The sequence below is a fragment of the Mustela putorius genome, unplaced genomic scaffold (genome assembly GCF_011764305.1).
Source record: "Mustela putorius furo isolate JIRA1106 unplaced genomic scaffold, ASM1176430v1.1 tig00000196_pilon_pilon_pilon, whole genome shotgun sequence".
NCBI lineage: Eukaryota > Metazoa > Chordata > Mammalia > Carnivora > Mustelidae > Mustela > Mustela putorius.
The window spans coordinates 8,398,212-8,422,152 of NW_025421310.1; the positions used below are offsets into that span (position 1 = coordinate 8,398,212).

General features: G+C 40.5%; 1 pseudogene; it reads left to right on the forward strand.

Moving 5' to 3' along the window:
- Positions 1-262: 262 nt before the first annotated feature.
- LOC123391214 overlaps positions 263-23,941 on the forward strand; it is a 28,683-nt pseudogene continuing 5,004 nt past the window's right edge.

A 23,941-nucleotide genomic window follows, 5' to 3' on the forward strand; every position in this document is an offset into this window, starting at 1 on the left:
ACCTTACAAAAGTAAAGAATACAGCACAGACTTTAAATTGCCTTCGACCCTTACTCACCATCACAGAATTCATACTGGAGAGAAACCTTACCAATGTCAAGAATGTGGCAAGACCTTTAACCACAGATCAAACCTTACTCAACATCACAGAATTCATACCGGAGAGAAACCTCACCAATGTCAAGAATGTGGGAAGGCCTTTAGTCAGTCTTCACAACTTACTCAACATCACAGAATTCATACTGGAGAGAAACCTTACCAATGTCAAGAATGTGGCAAGACCTTTAAGCGGATGTCATCCCTTACTGAACATCACAGAATTCATACTGGAGAGAAACCTTACAAATGTGCAGAATGTGGAAAGGCCTTTAGGGGGCAGTCAAACCTTCTTGTACATCGCAAAATTCATTTTAGAGTGAAACCTTACAAATGTGCAGAATGTGGAAAGGCCTTTAGGCAGCAGTCAAAGCTTCTTGAACATCGCAGAATTCTTTTCAGAGAGAAACCTTAAAAATGTCAAGAGTGTGGGAAGGCCTTGAAGCATTGCTCAATCCTTATTCACCATCACAGAATTCATACTCCAGAGAAACCTTACAGATGTAAAGAATGTGGGAAGGTCTTCAAGCAGCTCTCAGCCCTTACTCACCATCACGGAATTCATACTGGAGAGAAGAATTACAAATGTAAAGACTGTGGCAAGGCCTTTAGCAGGCATTCAAGCCGTAGTCAATACCACAAAATCCATACTGGAGAGAAGCCTTACAAACGTAAAGGATTTTGCAAGGCCTTTATCCGTAAAGCAGGCCTTACTACACACCACAGAGTTCATACTGGAGAGAAACCATATAATTGTGAAGAATGTGGCAAGGCCTTTACCCATCAATCAACCCTTACTAATCATCACAGAGTTCATATTGGAGAGAAACCTCACAAATGTGTAGAATGTAGCAAGGCCTTTAAGCAGGAATCCAGCCTTACTCGACATCACAGAATACATATTGGAGAGAAATCTTATAATTGTGAAGAATGTGGCAAGGTCTTTATGTTCCATTCAGGCCTTACTCGACATCAGAGAATTCATTCTGGTGAGAAACCTTATAGATGTCAAGTATGTGGCAAGGTCTTTAAGTGGCATGCATCCCTTCCCATACGTCACTTAAGTCATACTGGAGTAAAGCCTTAGAAATGTAAAGAATGTGGCCAGGTCTTTATCCAGCAGTCACACCTTACAGAACATCACAGAATTCCTACTGGAACTAGTCCTAACAAATTTGAAGACTGAGAGAATTTGGGAGGGCTGATGAACTCTTAACTCCACATCAGAGAATTCAATTTGGAGAGTGATTATACACATGTAAAGAATGTGGCAAGACCTTTAGGCAATGCTAAACCCTTGTTCCTTATCCAAGAATGTATAGTGGAGGTGATTCTACAAATAGAAAAATACAGCAAACCCTTTCTTAGTGCTCAAGCCTCTCCCAGCATTACAGAATTCATAGTAGAGAGAAATCTTGTATGTGTAAGAATGTGGTAAAGCTTTTGGACTCTCAACACTTAAGTCAGCATCCCAGAGTTCATACTGTGGAGAAATACTAGAAATGGAAAGAACATGGCAGGCCTCTGGCTGGAAGTCATAACTTGCTCAACATCATTGTTACCATCCAGGAGCAAAACTGTAATATGTAAAGACAGTGGCCAAGCCTTTAACTAGATTTCAGTCCTTACTCGGTATCCCAAAATGCAGTCTTGGGTCAAATTCTACAAACATAATGAATGAGGAAAGACTGTCTCTTACAGTTTAGGAAACATCAGAGAGTTCAGAGAAGTAAAGGAAGTTGACACATAAAAGTCCATAGAAATGTATTTAGTTGAACATCAAATGTCAATAAATGTGATAGAATTCCCAGAACAGAGCAGTACACCAGTCACACTCTTCGCAGATTATATCAAAAAAGTCTTAATGCAAAGTTAGTTAGATAATGTATGTTCTATTATGCTTCAAAAGAGAGAAGGGATTTTTGCATGGGTATAATTTCAGTGTGTTTGTGTTTCCATGGACCCTATATGAGATTTGTGACTTGCAATTATTCATGTGTTTCTACTCTTAGAACTCTTCAGAAAATTCATTTATTCCTAGTGAGTGTGTGAAAGTATGTGGATCATCATTACTGCATCAGGGATATAAGATGCCCTTCTTCTTTAGGTGGGACTCATGCATATCTAATTTTCCATGGAAGATGAAGGACTGTGTAACATACAATATATGAGAAAAATCTAAGTGAATATTCCTCTTGTGGTTATAATATTGATATAGATCCTCATGAAGTAATTGTTCAGGACATCATTCTCCATTTATTAAAACTAAAAAAATTGTGACCATTACCAATTACATGTTTTACTAATTGGTGTTTTTAATGAAAACAAGATAGCAGTCTTCACAATAGTAATTGTTAGAGAGTATGAGTTGATGGGGTTAAAATGAAGAAATCCTGACATATCTGAGAATAGCTAACTTCTGTAAAATGACATACACTTGCATATCCACATTTTTGGAGAATTACCAGAGTCCTGGAACCATTTTAGTATGCAAAACTAAGCTGGTAAGAAGTTAAAATAGAGGGGTGCCTGGGTGGCTCAGTGGGTTAACCCTCTGCCTTCGGCTCAGGTCATGATCCCAGGGGCCTGGGATCGAGTCCCGCATGGGGCTCTCTGCTCAGCAGGGAGCCTGCTTCTCCTCATCTCTCTCTCTGTCTGTCTCTCTGCCTATTCGTGATCTCTCTCTCTGTCAAATAAATAAATAAAATCTTAAAAAAAAAATGAAGTTAAAATAGAGTGCTGTCAGATGTCTTCTCTAAGCCTCATGGTAAAGACAAAATGAAATAATGTAGTAAATACACAAGACATAAAATAATCTAAGTATTCCCTTATTTAGAATCATGAAATCACAAAGATAGCTAATGAATAAGGAGAGGAATAATTCTAAACAGCCAGACTGTAACTCCATACTTGTACTGATACTTGCTTTAAATATAAAGGGCCTAAATTCTTGAATCCAAAGATACAGATTGCCTGAAAGGAAAGAAATAGAAGACCCAACTGTATACAGTCTTCAAGAGAATCACTTCAGCTTTAAGAGCGCTCTGAAAGTGCAGGTGTGGAAAAGAATATTCCATGTAAACGGACTCAAAAAGAAAGCAGGTTAGGGAGCCTGGGTGGCTCAGTGGGTTAAGCCGCTGCCTTCGGCTCAGGTCATGATCTCAGGGTCCTGGGATCGAGGCCCTCATTGGGCTCTTTGCTCAGCAGGGAGCCTGCTTTCCTTCCTCTCTCTCTGCCTGCCTCTCCATCTACTTGTGATTTCTCTCTGTCAAATAAATAAATAAAATCTTAAAAAAAAAAAGCAGGTTAGTTCTGCTTACATGAGTGAAAATAAACGTTAAAAGCCAGAGATTGGGGGCGCCTGGGTGGCTCAGTGGGTTAAGCCTCTGCCTTCGGCTCAGGTCATGATCTCAGGGTCCTGGGATCGAGTCCCGCATCGGGCTCTCTGCTCAGCGGGGAGCCTGCTTCCCTCTCTCTCTCTCTCTGCCTGCTTCTCCATCTACTTGTGATTTCTCTCTGTCAAATAAATAAATAAAATCCTTAAAAAAAAAAAAAAAAAAAAAAAAAAAGATAAAAAAAAAAAAAAAAAAAAAAAGCCAGAGATTGAAGTAAAACAGGGCAAAGCTCACGTAACATAATGGGCTCACTTTGTGCAGTGTTTATAATATTGTAGTTTTTGGCAGAATGTCAAAGAAGACTTCCCCCATTGTTTTGTTTTTGGAAGGGCAGGAATAGTATGATTATGTAACTTGTGCAATACTTTCCTCTTCCAAAACTGGTACCTTTTCCCATAAATGTTGGTGGTGTTTGTCCAGGTGCCTCACCCGTAGCTTGCATTAAGCTTTATGAACACTGATATGTTAGGAGTCCCCTAAACAGTTGATTTTCAAAAACCATCTGTGTTTTGAGGATTGGGGGGGGAAACACTGAATAACAATTTGAGGAAACCTACTGCTGTCAGATTCTGATGTGTGTGGAAAAATATGGTTGCATTGAAAATCTTGGCTACTTACTGTAATAAGTAGCCAATAATTTATCGAAACTTAGTTGTAGAGGCTAATCTTTTCCACAGTATTCAGTTGTCTAACTAATCTTGCTATTACCCATTGCATATCTTTTTCACGTGTTATTTCATTTACATTGTTATCTGTCTTTTTTTTTTTTTTTTTAATTTGCCAGAGAGAGCACAAGTAGGGGGAGTGGCAAGCAGAGGGAGAGGGAGAGGGAGAAGCTCCCTGCGGTGCAATAGGGCTCAATCCCAGGACCCTATTATCATGACCTGAGCTAAAGGGAGATGCTTAACTGATTGAGCCACCCAGGTGCCCCTACTATCTGCTATTTAAAGTCCCTAAATAAATGACTTGGACTCTCAGGCAGGTTACCATAATGCCCTTCAGTAAGATTCCTGATATTATTTCCAGGCAGTTTTCTATATATTCAGTTGCAAATGATAGGCTTCCTATGGATCACCTTTGCCTTAGTTGAGATAGTGGATTTAGTCCAAGCTGGTTTTTTTTTCCAGAAATGCACATCTTCCCATAAGAAACCCTTATATTCTAGTTGCTTCAACATTTCTAGCATGGCTTACCTATGACTAAGAGTTGTATGCATTTACTAAATACAAAACGTTCACTCCTTTAATTGTGGAGAAAGGTAGCTAACACATGGAGGTATGATTTGTTACATTAAAGCTGTAGGTTTGTGTATTCATGAAGAGTCTGTAGTGACAAGACATTTCTCTTTATTGATTTCTGCTCCTTGAGCAGAGATCAGTCTTTTTGTACATTAGATGGTTCTGTTGATTTGTCAAGATTTGGATACATCAGAGGCACTTACTTTTAAAGACTAATTTTGTTTGATAGATCTATAGTATTCTTTTACATTTTTCAAATGAATGCTTTTCCTTAAAACGAAAAAAGTAATAGGGGCGCCTAGGTGGCTTAGGGGGTTAAGGCCTCTGCCTTTGGTTCAGGTCATGATCCCGGGGTCCTGGGATTGGGGCCCCCATTGGGCTTTCTGCTCAGTGGGGAGTCTGATTTCCTTCCTCTCTCTCTACCTGCCCCTCTGCCTACTTGTGATCTCTGTCAAATAAATAAATAAAAAATCTTAAAAAAAAGTAATAAAGGGGTCAATTTAACAAACAGCTAAAACTTTTATAATTATTACACATGCAACATAAAAGCATATAACACATGAAGCAGCTATTAGCAGACAAGAACAGAGGAAGATTCAGCAATACATTAAAAGGGAACTTCGATACTGCACCTTCAATAATGGGTAGATTATCCAGACAGCAAATGAGTGAGGGAACATCAGACTTCAATGGTAAGAGGCTGGCAGACTTCCAGCACTATCCAACAGTGTCTGAGAACACATTCTTCCCACATGCACATGGAGCATTCTCCAGTATAGAGTATATGTTGGGCCATAAAACAAGTCTTAAGAAGTTTATGATTGAAAGGGTATCAAGCACCTTTTCCAACCACTATGGTGTAAAACTAGAAGTCAATTACAAATACAAAATGAGAAAATGCACAAACAGGTGCAAAATAATTGCACAACTTTGTAATAGCCAATAGAATGGAAATACCTTGTATATCATCAGGTGAGTAGATAACAGGCATGTATGCAATGTATACTGGATATAATTAACAATACACTTGAAAATTGCTAAGACAATAGCTCTTAAAAATTATTATATGACAACTTGTAAGTCTCTGAGATGATAACTTTTACAATACATGCAAATCAGAGTGCACCTTTGAATATGTTATGTATTATATCTCAATGAGACTAAAAAAATGTGAAATAAGCCAATTAGTGGTGTCCTAGCCAAAGGCATAAGAGATTGGGGATGGTGATAGTTAAAGTGTATGAAGTCTCTTTAAGGCAGTTAAATATAAAATTGACTGCTTTGCTTGCACCAATGTGTGAATCAGTTAAAAACCTCACATTGCACATTTGTTGTACAATTTTATCTATTTGACACTCAGAGAATAAGTAGGGGGAAGGGCTGGCAGAGGGAGAGGGAAAAGTAGACTCCCCACCTAGCAGGGAGCCAGAGGTAGGCCTCAATCCCAGGACTCTGGAATTATGATTGAGCCACCCAGGCACACCATCTGTTCCACTTGTACATTTTAAATGGGTGAATTATACACCACAGAAATTCTGTGCAAATAAAGCTATTATAAGGAACCCCAAATAAGAAATACCTGCATAAGAAGACTTAGTATTATAACATGTCAAGACTACATAAACTCACCTATTAAACACCAACACACTTGTAAGATTTCAACAGGAATTTAAGATTTAACTTTCTTGTGCATCTTAAGTTTTGTGATGATACAAAAACAATTTTGAAATGCACACAGAAGAGAAGGTTTGTCAACGTACACATACATAATAGTATGAGTTACATTCAACGTTTTGATGTTGAATGAAGAAAATGTAGAGATGTGAAAATCTGTCAGTTTAAAAATCAGTAGAATGGATATCTGTGTAATTCTGTGTTTTTAATATCTATATTTCTATAGATCTCTGTTTCTGTGTTTATCTCTACGTATATAGAAGGAAGGAAAGCTTTCTTTATGAATTGCCTAACCTAAGTGTGACAGAAGGCAAGTCTGATGTCGGCAAGGAAGTCCAGCAGGCTAGAAGTCCAGGAAAGAGCTGATGTTGAAGCTGGAGAATCTGAAGACGGTCTGGAGACAGAGTTAGGTCAGTAGGAAAAGCACCTTTGGAAGATACAACTAATTACTATGTTCTCCAGAATAGACTGTCTAGTAACTGGTATGGATTTATTTGCATATGACTTTAATATAAACTACTTAAAATAGAAAAAATACAGATAACTTCTAGAAAGAGTTAAACATCATCTTACAATATTTGACTAAATGTATGAGAGTATACAGCATTTTCAGGCATGCATTTGAAGCATGTGGAAGCATTCCTTCCACAAAAGACAAAATCAGAATTATGGTGGGATGTTACATTTAACAATATAATCAAGAGCATATCCATTTTTTTTAACCATTACAAGTAAAAATTTAGTGTTAGCCAATAAGAAAATATTTTAATTATTACATAAAATTAAAATAAAATATCTCTGCAATTGAACCTTCTTTTTTTTTTTTTAAAGATTTTATTTATTTGTCAGAGAGAGGGAAAGAGAGCGAGCACAGGCAGACAGAATGGCAGGCAGAGGCAGAGGGAGAAGCAGGCTCCCTGCCGAGCAAGGAGCCCGATGTGGGACTCGATCCCAGGACGCTGGGATCATGACCTGAGCCGAAGGCAGCTGCTTAACCAACTGAGCCACCCAGGTGTCCCTGCAATTGAACCTTCTTTTTCTTTTTTTTTTTTTTTTAATATTCCATTTATTTATTTGACAGACAGAAATGACAACTAGGCAGAGCAGCAGGCAGATAGAGAGGGGGAAGCAAGCTCATGCTGAGCAGGGATGTGGGGCTCAATCCCAGGATCATGAGATCAGGACCCGAGCTGAAGGCAGACTCTTAACCCAAGGAGCCATCCAGGTGTCCCAAACCTTATTTTTCTAAGTACAAAAGTTAATTGACAGAATAACTTGAATATTCAATAATGAAAATTGCTCAATTTCACAGCTAACAAGTAGACTACAAATAAATATGCAGATAGCACTTTTAGCCTCATGATGATAGATGAAATTGAAATAGTAATAAAGAGGGACTCCTGGGTGGCAGGGAGCCTGCTTCCCCCTCTCTCTCTCTGCCTGCCTCTCCATCTACTTGTGATTTCTCTCTGTCAAATAAATACATAAAATCTTTAGAAAAAAAAAAAGAAATATACATACAGATGTCGAGTTAAAAGCATGCATGCCATTTTTGTTCCATTATGGGTTCCAGCTTTTCTCAACGTTTATGTAATCTAATTTAGAGTTGTTTTATTACTAGTAAAACTGAAATGGGGACGTACCTTAAGATATCTGTGTATTTTCTTATTGATCACATAGAAGTCATTTTTAAGTTTTTCTGCATAAAGAATGTTATGATTTATATTTCAGACAGTTTGTATCTACTTCCTTAAAACAACAACAACAAAATTTTTTTGAGATAAAACACAAGCAGGAGGAGTGGCAGAGGGAGGAGGAGAAGCAGGCTCCTTGCTCAGTAGCGAGTCAAACATGAGGCTGATCCCAGGGTTGGGATCATGACCAGAGGTGAAGGCAGATGCTTCATTGAGGGAGCCACCCAGGCACTCCTGTTTATTTATTTATTTTTTTAAGGATTTTACTTATTTATTTGACAAAGAGAGAGAGAGAGATCACAAGTAGGCAGAGAGACGGGCAGAGAGAGGGGGAAGTGGGCTCCCTGCCGAGCAGAGACCCCGAGGCAGGACTCGATCCCAGAACCCCGAGATCATGACCTGAGCCAAAGGCAGAGGCTTAACCCATTGAGCCACCCAGGTGCCCCTATTTCTATGAGTAGTAGAATGTGAGCCGAAACTACTGTTTCAAACGCAAATGAATTCAAAACTTTTATAGATACTGGACCAATCTTCACCAAAGTTGCACTTACAGGATTATTATATATAAATAATATATATTTATTATTATTATATTATTATTATTTTAGACAGTGTGTTTTTCCTCCTGTCCTCACCTCTTTATTACTATTTCTTTTTTTTTTTTAGGATTTTATTTATTTATCAGAGAGAGAGGGCGAGAGAGCAAGCACAGGCAGACAGAATGGCAGGCAGAGGCAGAGGGAGAAGCAGGCTCCCTGCCGAGCAAGGAGCCCGATGCGGGACTCGATCCCAGGACCCTGGGATCATGACCTGAGCCGAAGGCAACAGCCCAACCCACTGAGCCACCCAGGTGCCCCTGTATGTATATTTCTAAAAGACTTAAAATTATACAGGTAAGAAAATCTGAGTGTATGTTTCTGTAGAAAAGGATTCATATTGCATTTATAATTATAAGGTACATGACTTACCTGTCATTTGGAAGTATTTAAAATATTTGCTGGAAGAGAAACGTTGCATTGGTAATCACCGTTGGAACCATACTTGAGACTGTCTGATCTCAAAGCTAAAGTTCTAGGTTGCTTCCTAGTGAATTGAAAGCATTTTTCTCTCATTTATAATGAATGACCCAGAACAATTACTTGATGTACATCTAGCCTTCAGTTCAATGGATGAAGTATAGATACTTTCCCAGACCTCCAGTTTTTAGATTTCTAGGTTGATTGTGTCTTTTAAAAATGAATTCTTGTGCTCGCTTCGGCAGCACATATACTAAAAATGAATTCTTTAATCAATAAAGTTTGTGATATGATTTTATTTTATTAAATATTTTATTTATTTATTTATTCATTTATTTGACAGAGATCACAAGCAGTCAGAGGGCAGGCAGAGAGAGGGGGAAGCAGGATCCCCACTGAGCAGAGAGTCCAATGCGGTCCTTGACCCCAGGACCCTGAGATCAGGACCTGAGGTGAAGGCAGAGGCTTAACCCACTGAGCCATCCAGGTGCCCCTGTCACAGCATTTTATAAAGGCAGTGTCAGTAAGAACTGATTACAGGTTATGGAATGATTTATTCTATTTCCTAAAACACCTCTCTTTTGTATTCAGAATTCGGCAATGCTCTTGTTCATCCTCTAGTGAGCTTTTCAAATTCCTGTGGAGCTAAGTACTCTGCATTTTTCAGGACTTTGCACATTACTGGGGCCATTAACCCCATCTGGATTACATGTGTACTTCTTTAATTCCGGTCTACACAGAGTAGCCCAATATCCTATGCCTACTAAGCGCTACAGGCTGTCCCTCCTCTTTGATATCCAGAACCTGACTGCCAACTCCAAAAGGAATCTTGGGTGTCAAAAATGAAAAACCCCCAAAGCTAACCTTCTCAAGAGCTTTAGGTCATTCCTTCACGGTGAGAATTGTTCAGGGCACATACACAGCCCGAGGAGAAGGAAGTGAGAACTGACAGAAGATTCTGTAATAACAGGGAAGATATTCAGAGAGCCAGCCTTCAGTAGAACAGCAAATAAGTCAATGAGAAGAAGCCCACTGTGGAGGACACCTCAGAGGAAGAGAGGTAAAGGGTTTCAAGTTGTAAAAAGAACAGCCTCTGAGTGAAAGTTTCAAAAAATAGAAATATTTTTCTCTAACTATGAGTCAGGATGCGTGTAAGGGAGACTTTGAAACCGTCCCTACTCTAACATCCATTTTCTGATGATTATCAAGAGACTGTTGATATGAGGAAGTAAGAGGTATTCAAAAAAAGCTTCTCATCATGGGTTTCACAGAGCAGCTGTTCAGCTCAAATGCACTTTGTGATATTTTCTCTTCTTTAAAAAAGATTTTAGTACCAAGCGCAAGCTCAGCATGCATTTCCCTCAGCTTTCCACCATGCACAAGACTTCACACATCTCACTGTATCGATAACAGTTTCATTTTACACTGGTGTGAATGGAGAAAAAGGTCGTCTGATAATACCTATAACTTCATTTCTACCCAAAACTGGGTCAAAGGTTGACATTTCACAGTGGCGGCATCACGTTGATTGTTTCATAATGCGGATACTCTGGATGTACTGTGATATCTCACGTCGCACTTGGACACTGGCACACACAGAGACGAGTTTGTCTAAGAAATAAGTCATTTTGTTTACAGGAAATCCAAGTTGTCCTGGGGCAGATTCCTTTTCCTATTATACTGCAATAGTTCATCTAGCATAATAAAAACCCCAAGTTTTTCTTCATACTCCATACTGACCTGTAGAGTATTTATACCTAAGAATATTGTGAAAACAAAGTAAAAAAATACAAATTCAAAATGTCAAGGTATAAGAGACAAAACTAAGCAGAGATCTAAATTAGTTGAAAACCCAGCCGTCAGGATTTATTCCTGTAGCACAGTAGTTAAAGCACTGTCTTTGCTACAATACAGCACTCTGCCCATAAGCCATACGCACATTTTCACATATAAATATGTGAAGTGTAAATTCTAAAACTTAAAGAAGTGGCTAAAATTTTTTTTAATTGGAAAATTTTAAAAATTGTGTGTCTATATCAATTTCCTCTACAAATTAAAACTCTGTATGGGCCCATGTTACAGAGTCAAGAAGATTTTTTAAAAGTAACACATGAAAAAAATAAATTAAAAAAATAAAAAGTAACACATGTACATTGTTCTTGTCAGTATTTCATACACATTCCTATTTCAAGGGTATTATGGTTGAACATTGGAAGCCTTTTAACAAAAGGAAGTGTATTTTTGTAATTTTCTTTGAGTAAGAACTAGTAAGAAGTGCTACCTATTGACTTTCAGCTGCCATGCTCCATTGAATGCCTGCCTCATATTTCCATGGATCTCTGGCAACAAAGATGAATCGCAGGCATCTGGAAGCCAGTAGGATGGCCTGTAAACACTTGATAATAGGAGTAACGTTTTTTTTTTATTACAGGGTATAGTTGGAAACCTGAAGAATTTCTCTCTTCTTCACCATTATCCCTTCCTTTTTGCTCCCCTGGGCACAGGTAAGGTCCACAGATCTGATTCTCAAACACCTGACCATAGTCAACTCCTAGCTTATATTTTCCTAAAGGAGTTACCCAGACAATGGCAGGTTTGGCACCAAAAGACATTCTCAAAGATTTTTTTTTAAAGATTTTATTTATTTACTTGACAGACAGAGATCACAAGGAGGCAGAGAGAGAAGGGGAAGCAGGCTCTCTGCTGAGCAGAGAGCCTGATGTGGGGCTTGATCCCAGGACCCTGAAATCATGACCCGAGCCAAAGACAGAGGCTTTAAACCCACTGAGCAACCCAGGCATCCCTCAATGATTTTGAATACAAACTGTGTTCTAGCTTCACAGCGTGGGCAGGGGTGTGTCTCTTGGCACCACCTGCCTCCCGAATGTCTTTCAGGTGATCATGCTCAGTCCCGGGAACTCCAGGTGGGCAGAACTCCAAGTGAAATCTCCCGAGTACATTGAGTTCAGTGTGCTCCTTTATTGGGTGCTATATACACTAATCAATGTGATTTTTCCTATGTGTGTGGCTGGCAATTTGAGTAGTAAACACATCACGAAGAGGAAAGATTTTGGACACTGTTCTGCTACATTTCAAGAAGAACTCACAGTGCCAAGATTTGCACATGGCTGTTACTCCCTGGTGTTTCACCTTTGGGGCTCATGATCTGGGCCAGTGGCTCCCTGCTTTCCATGCTGCCCAGGCAGAAGAAGCAGGGATCCAGCACATTCGTAGAAATTGGGTTTTCCCCAGACCCTCCCAGCAGACCACAGTCACCCAGAACATCCTTGTCATGCTGGGCACCTTTGTGTCATTGAACACCCTCCCTTCTGTCTTCAGGGGTGCAGTGCTCTTGTTCCTAACCCCAACTTTTTGATGGGGAACATCTCTGCACTATCTGCTGCATGTTTCCCACCTGTCTGTCCCTTTCTTCTCATGAGCAATGACTCCAGTCTATCTGGGCTCTGTTGTGGCTGGATATGGAATTCAAGTCCCTTAATATAATTAGAGATGTAAATTCTATGTTTTAACAATGTTAAAATGTTTACACTCATTCGTCTCCCACCATGTCTTAAGCTCTATTATTCAACACATTACAGGCAAGCGGTGACCAAGACAGACGGAGCTTTGTCTTAATAATTAAAAGTAACATATAATAGCAATTTTAAAGGAAAAGCCATGTATTTGTTGTGGCCTTGTAGAAATCAAATGATTAATGTTTACAGTGGAAAAGTTCAGAGTCTATGTGCTAATGAAATCTTGGGTGCTGGAACAAATTGCAGATTATAGACATATATTAGAGTGTGTAAATTTCAATGTGACAAATGTGAATTTAGGACAGTGTTATCCACAAGAATGCACATATGAGATGGGCATTCAAGAAATGGAAGAAAACTATGGACCCATGGAATAATAGGTGTGGTCCAGCTGGATTGCAAATTCAGTTAGGGGCCACAGAGAAATGGACACTTAGAAGCCTTGCAGAATGGATCCTAGAGAGATGATATTCATTTGAAATGTGAAGTTGTGCAGGAACCTTGGTATATGTAAATTCATGTGAAAATGGGCATCTCTGACCTTAAATGTGGAGGGCAAAAAAGATGTACTTGCTAATCTTTTATGCCGTGTACACGAAATGTTTATATACACACAGTCTTGGATAAAGGGATTATTGGGGGGATCTAGAAGAGGTAATTCTTTTTCTTTATTTAGGGATTGTATCAATTGACCATATTGGTATTATGACTTTTAGTGGTTCGCCAGCCTGGTCTTCAATGTGAACGAGTTTATAATGAAGTAGTCAGTCAATTTGGAGTAGGTGATAAATATACATAAAGGGTATTTCTCCTCTCTTCAGAATTATGTTAATACAGCTCTCTTGGTAATCACATTGTAAGCTGATTCAGAATATTAAGCATTCAAGAAAATAGCTCACTTCGACCTACTGATCTAAGTCATTTTCTAAATCCTTATATATTTTATATACATTGTATACTTTTCATTTATATACATGTAAGAAGGCATAGAATATATATAATGATATATTGGACAAAATGGGGTATATATGGGATACATAATAATACATTTATGATCCTGTTTATTTATTTATCTATTTATTTATTTAAGATTTTATTCATTTATTTGACAGAGAGATCACATGTAGGCAGAGAGGCAGGCAGAGAGAGAGGGGGAAGCAGGCTCCCTGATGAGCAGAGAGCCTGATGCGGGGCTTGATCCCAGGCCCCTGAGATCATGACCTGAGCCAAAATCACAAGCTTAACCCACTGAGCCACCCAGGTGCCCCTTTTTATTTATTTTTTTAAAAATATTTTATTTACTTATTTGTCAGAGAAATAGAGAGAGAGAGAGGGAGAGAGAGCACAAGCAAGCAGGCAGAGAGAGAAGCAGGCTCCCTGCTGAGCAAGGATCCCAGTGTGGGACTGGATCCTAGGACACTGGGATCATGATCTGAGTCCAGAGCAGTGGCTTAACTGACTGAGCCACCCAGGCATCCCTAGGATCCTGTTTAAATGTGAATTTGGTGGTTGGTGGAAGTGAGAATTTTTTTTCTTTTTGATTTATTTATTTATTTGTTTGTTTGACAGAGACACAGTGAGAGAGGAAACACAAGCAGGGGGAGTGGGAGAGGGAGAACCAGGCTTCCTGCTAAGCAGGGACCCTGATATGGGGCTCAATCCCAGGACCCTGGGATCATGACCTGAGCCAAAGACAGGCACTTAACCGACTGAGCCACCCAGGCGCCCCTCAAGGTAAGAATATTTTTAAAAATATTTTTCTCAGTTTCCAGTTACCAATTGTGAGTTTCTGTTATGAGGTCATACATCTGCAACCAGACTGTTAAGACTGTTAAAAGTGTTTCTCTTTCAACATCCCTGGAGAGCAAAAATTCTGGCATATGGGAGACAGCAGAATATTCTCAAGTCTGACCCATGAGGGATGGGCACCAAGCTTGAGGATTTCACTAAATTCTAAGTTTCACTAAGAAATTCTGGAAGTATAATCTCAGTTCCTCCTTAATCTTCAGACCACTAAGTGGACCTAATTCATAAGCAGAAAAAAGCAATCAAAGAACTTGATAGATTCAGTGATGGAACAATTAAAATGAAATGGCAATAATTTCTTTTTTTTTTTTTTTCCTTAAGATTAAGTGCACTACAGATTTTAAGGTTTAGGGGCGTAGTATGCAGGGATATTTAGAATATGAGGCGTATGTGTGTTGAGAAAATAAGAGGGTAAAGGAAATCTTGGGAAGGAAGGGGATAATGGGTGATGAATTAATTGGCAAAAGGGGTTAAACAGCAAGGTTGGGTAAAAGGCATGCAAATCTTATTGCCAAGGAAGGAATAAAGAACATAGGAGTGGAAGGGAGATAGTTGTTTGTGAATGGAGGACTGAGATGTTCAGTGCTCCAACCAGAGATGAGTGCTGGGAAAAAGGCTGATACCTAGGGAACATAATGGACAGAGGTATTTAATGTGGGTGGAGGGGATCTTCACAGCTGGGAGACCAGTGGGCATCAGTAGGGTCAGGGGCCCATGGGAAAGTCAGAAGTGTAGGGTTGGGTATAATGGGTGTGGGGTCATGAGGAAACTGAGGACTCCTGAGAAAGGAGGGCTGAGATATTGAGGGCAGTAGACATAAAAGGCACAATAACTGGTCTGAAGTTGTTAAAATGATGTAGTGGGGGAGGGCGATAAATGACAATGGAGGAGGAGGAAACAATGGAGGATTCAGGGACAATGGAGGGGAGTTTGGACTGTGGGTTCTAGAATGAGGTGAGGAGGGGTTTATTGGTTTCTAGGTCTAAAATGCACAAGATGAATGAGGAAGAGCATGAGAAAGCCTAGAAGGGTCATTTGGAGGGACAGTGCTAGGGTTCCTGGATATCTGCAGGTCATGAGAGATTCAGGCCCCCATGGGGGTTAGAGGTGGAGGGTAGAGATGGGGAGAGCAGGGTGATGGAGTTCCAGGAGTTCTATTGGAGGTCACTAATTCCTTCTCCTCCTCATTAATTCCCTGATTTGCATGTGATCCCCAATTGTCAACAGTTTCTAATTTCAGCCCATGAGGCAATAACCTTACGTTTATAAAACACTCGGGAAGCTTTTCGATGGAATATACAGTAAAGGACCACAGGTAAAATTGTGAGTCAACCATGAGAGTCAATATTTTCTCTCTTCTTTGGGGATACTGTGGATAAGGGGTGACCACAGAGAAGGCATGTGTCAACAGAAGAGAATGTATGTTGTCAACAAGAAATAATCCTGGATGTAGAGTCCCTGCTAGAGGCTGCATAGAAAGTCCAGTCCCTCATAAAATCTTGATTTTGACCTTGTTGGACCCTAAACAGAAAACCCAGCCAAGGCCACTGCAATTCAGACCTTCAAGTGGCCTAAACATCTTGCCCACATTGCAAGAGGACTCAGTGTTACATGTGTCCCTGTCCTGCTCTGCCCATTTTTGCACATGTGCATGACACAGCAGTGTGACTCTATCCTCAGTTTCCCCATCCTTCACCCTTGGTAATGGCTCCTTACTGCTCCTGGGCAGACAAGTTTCCACCAAGTGCTGCCCATGCACACAAAGGACTTGTGACACACACAGCTCTTCTCAAGGCCAAACCTGCAGTCAAGTGCTCCTCCCTTCACCTGCTCAGGTCTCAGAGGACCCACCTCCAATCCCATCTCAACCAAGCCCACACATTTGAGTTCACAGTTGAGGCAAGCTATGACCCAAGTCTATGGACAGACCAGTCTGTCAGCTGACCAACATTGTTATTACACCCAGAGTTTTGGATGACCTCTCTGGTTTCTGCCTGTCACGGTATCAACACATCACACAGGCACAGATAGGGAACGAGCTGAACCCTTCAAGGTCCTGAGTCAGGCACCTGCCACAATGCGGAGGACTCTAGAGCAGGTGGGGATCAGGGGCTGGACATCCACCATCACCCTGTGCAATGTGAAAATTGTAAGGCACCCATCATTCCCACCTTTCCAGTGGACCTTTTGTCACCCCCCGGACTCCTGTTTCCTACTTTGAGCCCTAATATTGTAGACACAGAGCTTAGCTTCCCAAGAATTTCCATTGGGAATAATCCCTCTGCCTAAAGGTGGCTGCCAGAGCCTAACAGAGATTTGTCAGTTCAGATTCTGTGGAAAATGTCCCCACACCACAAAACTGCCCTCCATGGCTCCACTGCCAATCCCTGATCCTTCCTTCTCAGAACAGCTCCGAGAACCGAGTTTCTGGTGGGGGTGTTTCCTGGGGGGCCCAAGTTGGCATTCCCACTGTACTGAGGTTCAGACTCCGATAAAAGAGAATACAATACTTACAATTTGGTGGTCATCTTTGCCTTTCTAGTTAAAACAATACTTCCACGATGACACTTACCATCCCACCATCTGTTCCTGGCATGTCCAGTCATAGTACGTATATTGAAACTAAATACACAAATGCAAATGATTGACGCATCCAATTTCCCTCAGAGCCTCTACACTACTCTTTCTCTCTCCCAGTCTGCTCTCTCTATATGTGCCATCACGTCCAACATTTCTTTTAAGATCACTGATCATGAATAAGAAAGAAGGAAATTCTACTCCCAGGGTGGTATGCCAAGCATCCAAATCCTCCTGGAAAAAAATGAGTATAAGGAACCCAATTCCCAGGACTTTAGAATGATTAACTTACATAATGTCTGTAAGAGTCCCAGCACAGTGTCCTGGGCCCAGTGCATCCTGTAATCACACACCCAGATTTCCTATACCTGGAGCATATAGTAGCTGCTCAATAAACATTCTTTTTATGCATGAGCACATACTATTTATCGCAAACAGCCTTCCTCACACACCACTGCATTCCTGAGTCCCAAACGCACCTTGCAGGAAATCAGCAGAAATTATCTTTATTGGAGGTGCTAGTAATCTTCACTGGGAATGGCAGTATTTGTGTTGACACAGGATGGTGGGGTATAAGGGATTCAGGTATTCTCTGCTTTTTCTAGCTCAGTGCTACTGGAAATGAAGTCTGTGAACAGTGACTTCCATGGTTATTAAAAATACAAATTAGGGATGCTTGGGTGGCTCATTTGGTTAATTGTCTGACTTCAGTACTGGCCATGACATCAGGGTCCTGGGCTCAAGCCCATGTGTGGCTCGATGCTCTGTAGGGAGTCTGCTTTTCCCTCTCCCTCTGCCCCTCCCTAACTGATGTGTACACATGTATGCATGTGCTGTCTCTCAAATAAATTAAATAAAATATTTTTTTAAATGTTTCTTTTGTTGTAAAAGATTTTTTTTTTTATTTATTTGATAGAGAGAGCAAGATAGCACAAGCAGGCAGAACAGCAGAGGGAGATGCAGGCTCCCCACTGAATAAGGAGTCCGATGTGGGGCTCAATCCCAGGACCCTGGGACTATGACGTGAGCCAAAGGCAGTTGCTTAACCAATTGAACTACCCAGGTACCACTTTTTTAGAGATTTAATTTATTTATTTGAGAGAGAGTAAGCAAGAGAGAGTTAGAACTTGAGTAAATAAAATCTTCCAAAAAGACCTAAAAAAAAAAATAATTAATGTTTCATCCAGACCTAGCAATTCAGGTGATTGAGTATGGAGCCCCTGCAATAGTTTTTAATGGAAATCGCAACTGATTTATAGATACGTGAAACACTGGCAAACACTGTTTAGAAAAGGGCTGGCATTTGGGAAACATGCATTGATTAAGGCTGAGTTGTTTACTTCCCCCACATAGTCTAGTGAAAAAGAGAAAAATAACAATGATGGCAGAGAGGGTATAAAAAGTTACAAAGGTGCCCCCAAGGACAAGCATGCTTGGGGTCGTAGCTGTTATCTCAGAGACGATCTATGTGTGATATTGTTTCTGTGAAAGTGTTGGCCCCTCAGCTTTTGCATGCACAGAATGGCAACCTTAATGAGTCCTACACACAAAGCATCTGTGGTACATCTGAATTCTGTGCAGAGTAAATCTAGTGTTCTTCACAGAGTATATCGGAACAGGATCCAAAGACTACAATGTTTGTGAAATATTTGTTGTTCTTCTTGTCTCATACACACAGAAGAACTGTGATATTTACCAGTTCATGTAGAATCTGGCACAGGATACTGGAGGGGCCAATGGAATGTGAGACAGTAGCTTAATACTTCTCTCACCTGGAGTCCTAGGACTGATGATAATGGCCTAGAAGCCACTCCAGAAGCCACAGTGGAAGCCTGTGGAAACATTGCGATCCTGGTTGCCCTCACATCAAAGGTCTGCTGAAATCTCAAAGAAGCTACAATTAGACAAGCTATAAGGTAGAGTATAGGTCAGCGCATTAGATGTATATTAGAACAGTTACAGTCTGAGAAAGTCTGTATTTGGAAAATAATGTACATACCATTAATGCAATGCTTCTTGAGCTTTTACTGGGTACACACACATAGGATCCATGGTGTGTGTTAGGAACATGTCAGTGAGTTAATCCTCATTATATTTGAGGACGCAGTACTAAGTGTCTCCTATTTTCTCTGAGAACATAGATGCTGAGCCCTGTCTTTCTGTTTCTTTTTCTTCCTTAATACTGATTGTATAAAACAGGAGCTAAATATTGGTTGAAGGACAGACAAAAGCATGAACTGAACCAAAAGAGGACGTTCTCATTGTTTACTAAAAATCAAATTGGTATGAGATAAACAGGAAAATCAAAATTAAGCCATACATATGGAGACTCCACACAGATAGAAAAGTTGCAAAGACTGGCAAAGTAAGGTATATATGTCTTTTTTTTTTTACTACTTTTTTTTTTTAAAGATTTATTTATTATTTATTTGACAGAAAGACTGAGATCACAAGTAGGCAGAGAGGTAAGGCAGAGAGAGGAGGAAGCAGGCTCCCCGCTGAGCGGAGAGTCCGACATGGGGGCTTAATCCCAGGACCCTGGGAACATGACCTAAGACACCCAGGCACCCCAAGGTATATATGTCTTTGAGGAGAAGAGAAGAACTACGAAAAAGAACAAGGTAGAAGTCTGGAAACTCCAAGAGAGGAAATGCATTTCCTTAACAATATCCTGATTACAGAGGATCACTGGCAAGTAGGAGAAAACTTGTCAAGAGATAAGGGGAGTTCCCCATGCATCATTTGATCCTGTCATAAAGAAAGTGGGGTCATCCATTATCTCCACAAGTCCATAGTTAATCCTATGGAGTGTGATAGGCTGGCTTTTAGGCAATTTCATCATCCCAGCCACATACAAGGTGATAAGTTATACAATTGTTGGAGAATCAATCCCATTTTTCCAGTTGTTTAATCATGTGCCACGGGGTTCTGCTAATATCCCCACAAAATAATAAGATCGACTAAAGAAGCTATTGTACAACTTCTCTGAAGTTTACCTCAAATTGTTTAGCTTAGGTAAACAAACATTTAAAGACAATCAAATCTAGAATTTAACATCCATAAAGGTGTGTTACTAAAACAGAATTTTTCTCTCTAAAATAACCCTCATTTCCAGAGATAGCCAAATCAGGACTAATTCACTTGTGAAACAAGTCCAGTTTTAACAAACTTGGCCCATTATTTACATAAGCTCAGCAAGAACAGTTGAGTGTGATCATATAGATCTTTTAGAATCTGCTTTGCTGGAACTTCTTATAAGGAATCTCTAGGTTGGACTTTTAGTAGCTTCTCCGGACCAGAAGCTAAGCCCTGTACTTGCCATCAGGCATGCCTGCAATACCTTTGGGAGAATTCCTCTTCCTGAGACTGCACCTACCAAGGAGTGACATTCTTTACTCACCTGGTGAGGCTGCTGGGAACTCTGTAAGCAAGGTATCAGGCCAACAGTCCCAAGGGGCTTTATGGCTCCAGGTTTAATAAAGTCAACCTTAGTTCCTTAAAGCTGTCTGGTCATATCTGAGTCTTTTCAAATATGACATCCCAGTCAAAGCCTTGGTAAAATAACCAGTTTCCAATGGTTACGAGGAGAACAGATTCTTATTGAACTTATGCAAATGACTGATTGCCATGGAAGAAAGAATACTTAACTGAGACCTTTTGGTTTCAGAGGGTTCAGATAGAAAGAAAAGTTGAATGCTTTGATTCGTTTACAAATGAGCACTTTTACATCTCTATAAGTTACAGATAACTTAAGAAAAAGTATCCCTAGTCTGGAAGAGCAAACATTAAAGAACCAGCAATGTCTAAAATAAGACAAAACATTAAGAGACACAACACTATAATCTTTTAGTTCATTTAGTTCCATGTTACTAATTCTGGTGAATGCGGCTTTAGTCAGTTTTAGAAATTCTTACCCATTTCAATTTTAGGATTTTCAAGCATATCAAATATCTGTATTTGTCCTGAAAGTCCTTTATAGGAATCTCCTTGAAGATAAAACTCATTTTACAAGAGAATTAAAACAATTATAAATGACAAAAACTCAGAATGGATATCGTTAGAGCTGAAGAGACACAGGAGTTTACAATTTAGCTGCAAGGAAATCAGGTTACTTCTGTGACACATAACATTTCCATAATTACAGTATCAAGCGGTGATCTCTCAAAACATTAAAACTTTAGGAAGTGCGTAGAATCTCTAGAATAGTTACAGTATTTTCCCAAATGTAATCCAAGGTTTATCATTGGTTCAGTAGTACTTCATGAGCAACTTCACATACCAAGGAAAAGCCTGAGTTAAAGAGATTTACAATTTAAATCTTGTCAACATTTGCTAAAATCTTAGAAAGTTTTGAAGCACATGCCTAAATATAATTAGGGATGTTAAACACCTGAAAAAAAAAAGACATAGGAACTGAATTTTCTGGGCAGGCAAAGAGAAAACCATTTACATTTTCTTAACAGCAGATCAATTAATCTAAGAAAACTTTGTCCTTTTGAACAGAGACAATTTCAGTCTTATACCAATGTACCTTAAAAACCCATTCATTTCAATCTTAGTCCATTCTTGACCATAGCTAAAATTCCTTTTCTGAAGATTTCCATTCACAAACCTTTTACAACTTTCCTTTGCATTCAAGTTTTGTCCCAAGCCATTTCCTTCCAAACAACCATCTCATTTAGGACAAAATTACCTTCCCTTACCTTCAACAAAATGTATTCCCATTCCTTAAATCTTTCTTACATATCTCCTACTTTCCTACATACAGAGTTTCCCTTATTTCCATCAGTGTTAGTTAAACTAAGCAGAACTTTGTATTCTTAGAAACACCTTTAGTTATTAACCAATTGTGAACTGTTACAACAGAATTCTTCAGGTGGCAATTTATGAATCAGTTAAGTGGAAAACAAGTTTACCAGCAGATTTAAATACTCTTAGTTTCTTTGCAGTAAGAAGTCAAAAGCACAAACCTACATCCAGTAATTAACGACTTAGCATTTTATCCTGTTTGGTTAAGATATAGATGTCCACAATTCAATTCCATTTGTCATCCAAGCAAAACTTTAAAACTTTCAGGTTACCAAAGACTTTGAAAGCTACTTCAGCAATTACCCATTAGAACTTTGAGACAGACAATTAACCATCAGTTTAGTCATTTCTTTGCTAACAAATTTTAATAAATAACACAAGCTTATTTGACCTTCAATAAACTTTGATAGAATAAAAGCTTCACATTTACTGCTGTAACTTCAAAGACGCATCTTATCTTAATTAAACCAACAAACTTAACTTAGTTCCAATAGTGATTTACATTTCACCTGGGCCCACTCCTCTTTGAATGTTTACCTGAGACATGCGTGGGAAGATCTGAGTGGGTGTGTTAGGTCCAGGGGATGCTCTTCTTGCTCCTTGACAGTGAAGAGAGAAGGAGCTGTGGTGCATGATCTAGAGGCTAGTCATGCAGACTGCACGCACGTTGGTGCAGAAACAGAAGGGGAAAACAGAGGAAACAAAGTGCTGCCAGGAGGCAGAGAAAGGATTCCCAGTTTCAGCGCTCATAAGCCCCAACAGAGGAGCAGATGCCATGCTTTCCCACCAGCCAGGGGGGAGGGGTTAGGCAGTCCAAGTCGGGACAGAGAAGACAGAGAAACTTCCCTGAAACAAAGAGAGTTTTGGCAGCTGCTTGGGAGTATTCCTTACAGTCTCTGTCTCGAGTTAGACTAACCCCAGTTGGCTCCAGTTATAGCCATTAACACGGGAAGTGAGTGAGGGAGAAGCCTCCACATCTATTAGGAGAAACAGAGAAATAAAGCCAGAGTCCCCTTTGCTAGGGATGGCCCAGCAACCTGGGTTTACTAGAAGAAGGCTTATTTGGGGCGCCTGGGTGGCTCAGTGGGTTAAAGCCTCTGCCTTCAGCTCAGGTCATGATCCCGGAGTCCTGGGATCGAGCCCCACATCGGGCTCTCTGCTCAGCGGGGAGCCTGATTCCTCCTCTCTCTCTCTGCCTGCCTCTCTGCCTACTTGTGATCTCTGTCTGTCAAATAAATAAATAAAATCTTTAAAAAAAAAAAGAAGGCTTATTTACGTAATTATCATCGAATATGTCAGGAGAAAGTTTACTAGCTGACTCATTTGGGCAAACACATTCCGCAAAAGCCCCTTAGTCCAGGGTCCTGGTGCAGAGCAATAAAGGCCTAGGTATGAGCGGTGAAGATATCCTAGGTCCATTTGCCCTGTTTCCTGCAGAGGAGATCTAACTGATAGATCCCACTGAGGCCATGCAGTGTTACAGAGCTCAGTCCTGTTGGGCTGGCAGGAAGGGGGCTACCAAAGATGGCGAAAGTTCCCGCCACAAGACCTGAGCTCGGACAGGAGAACAAAGGCCCAAGCAGGAATCTGAGACCCCTGCCCCGGGCTCCTGTGGACCAATGGGATCCCGATGAGCGGCGGGATATCCAAATAAGGGAAACTTCCAAAAGACCCCTGAGCTTCCTCCGAGACCCCTTAAAAGCCCCCTCCTCCCTGCCTTGGGTGCGACTTCCGCCACTCTGCTTTCCAGAGTGATGGAACCTCGCCCGAGGGTGCCCACCTCCTCCCGGCGCAACTTTCCTGGCTCCCCTTCTCCTGAGCCCTGAAACTTCGCCGGAGAGCGTTTTTAATAAATCTTGCCTCGCACCCACTTTGCCTGGTGTTGTGTTTATCTCGCCGGAAAAACCTTACATTTGGTGCCGAGACCCGGGAAGGAGATTGAGCCCCCACACAGTGGGGAGGCTCTCTCCTTTCCCTGGCCAAACTGGACCTGCCTTTCCGAACGCCACTTCCAAAGCTGTGGTGAGTTTCCCCGATTCCGCGCCTCCTTCCAGAAAGCCCTGCCCTAATCACGGCCGCGTCAGGGTGGACCCCGCCGGT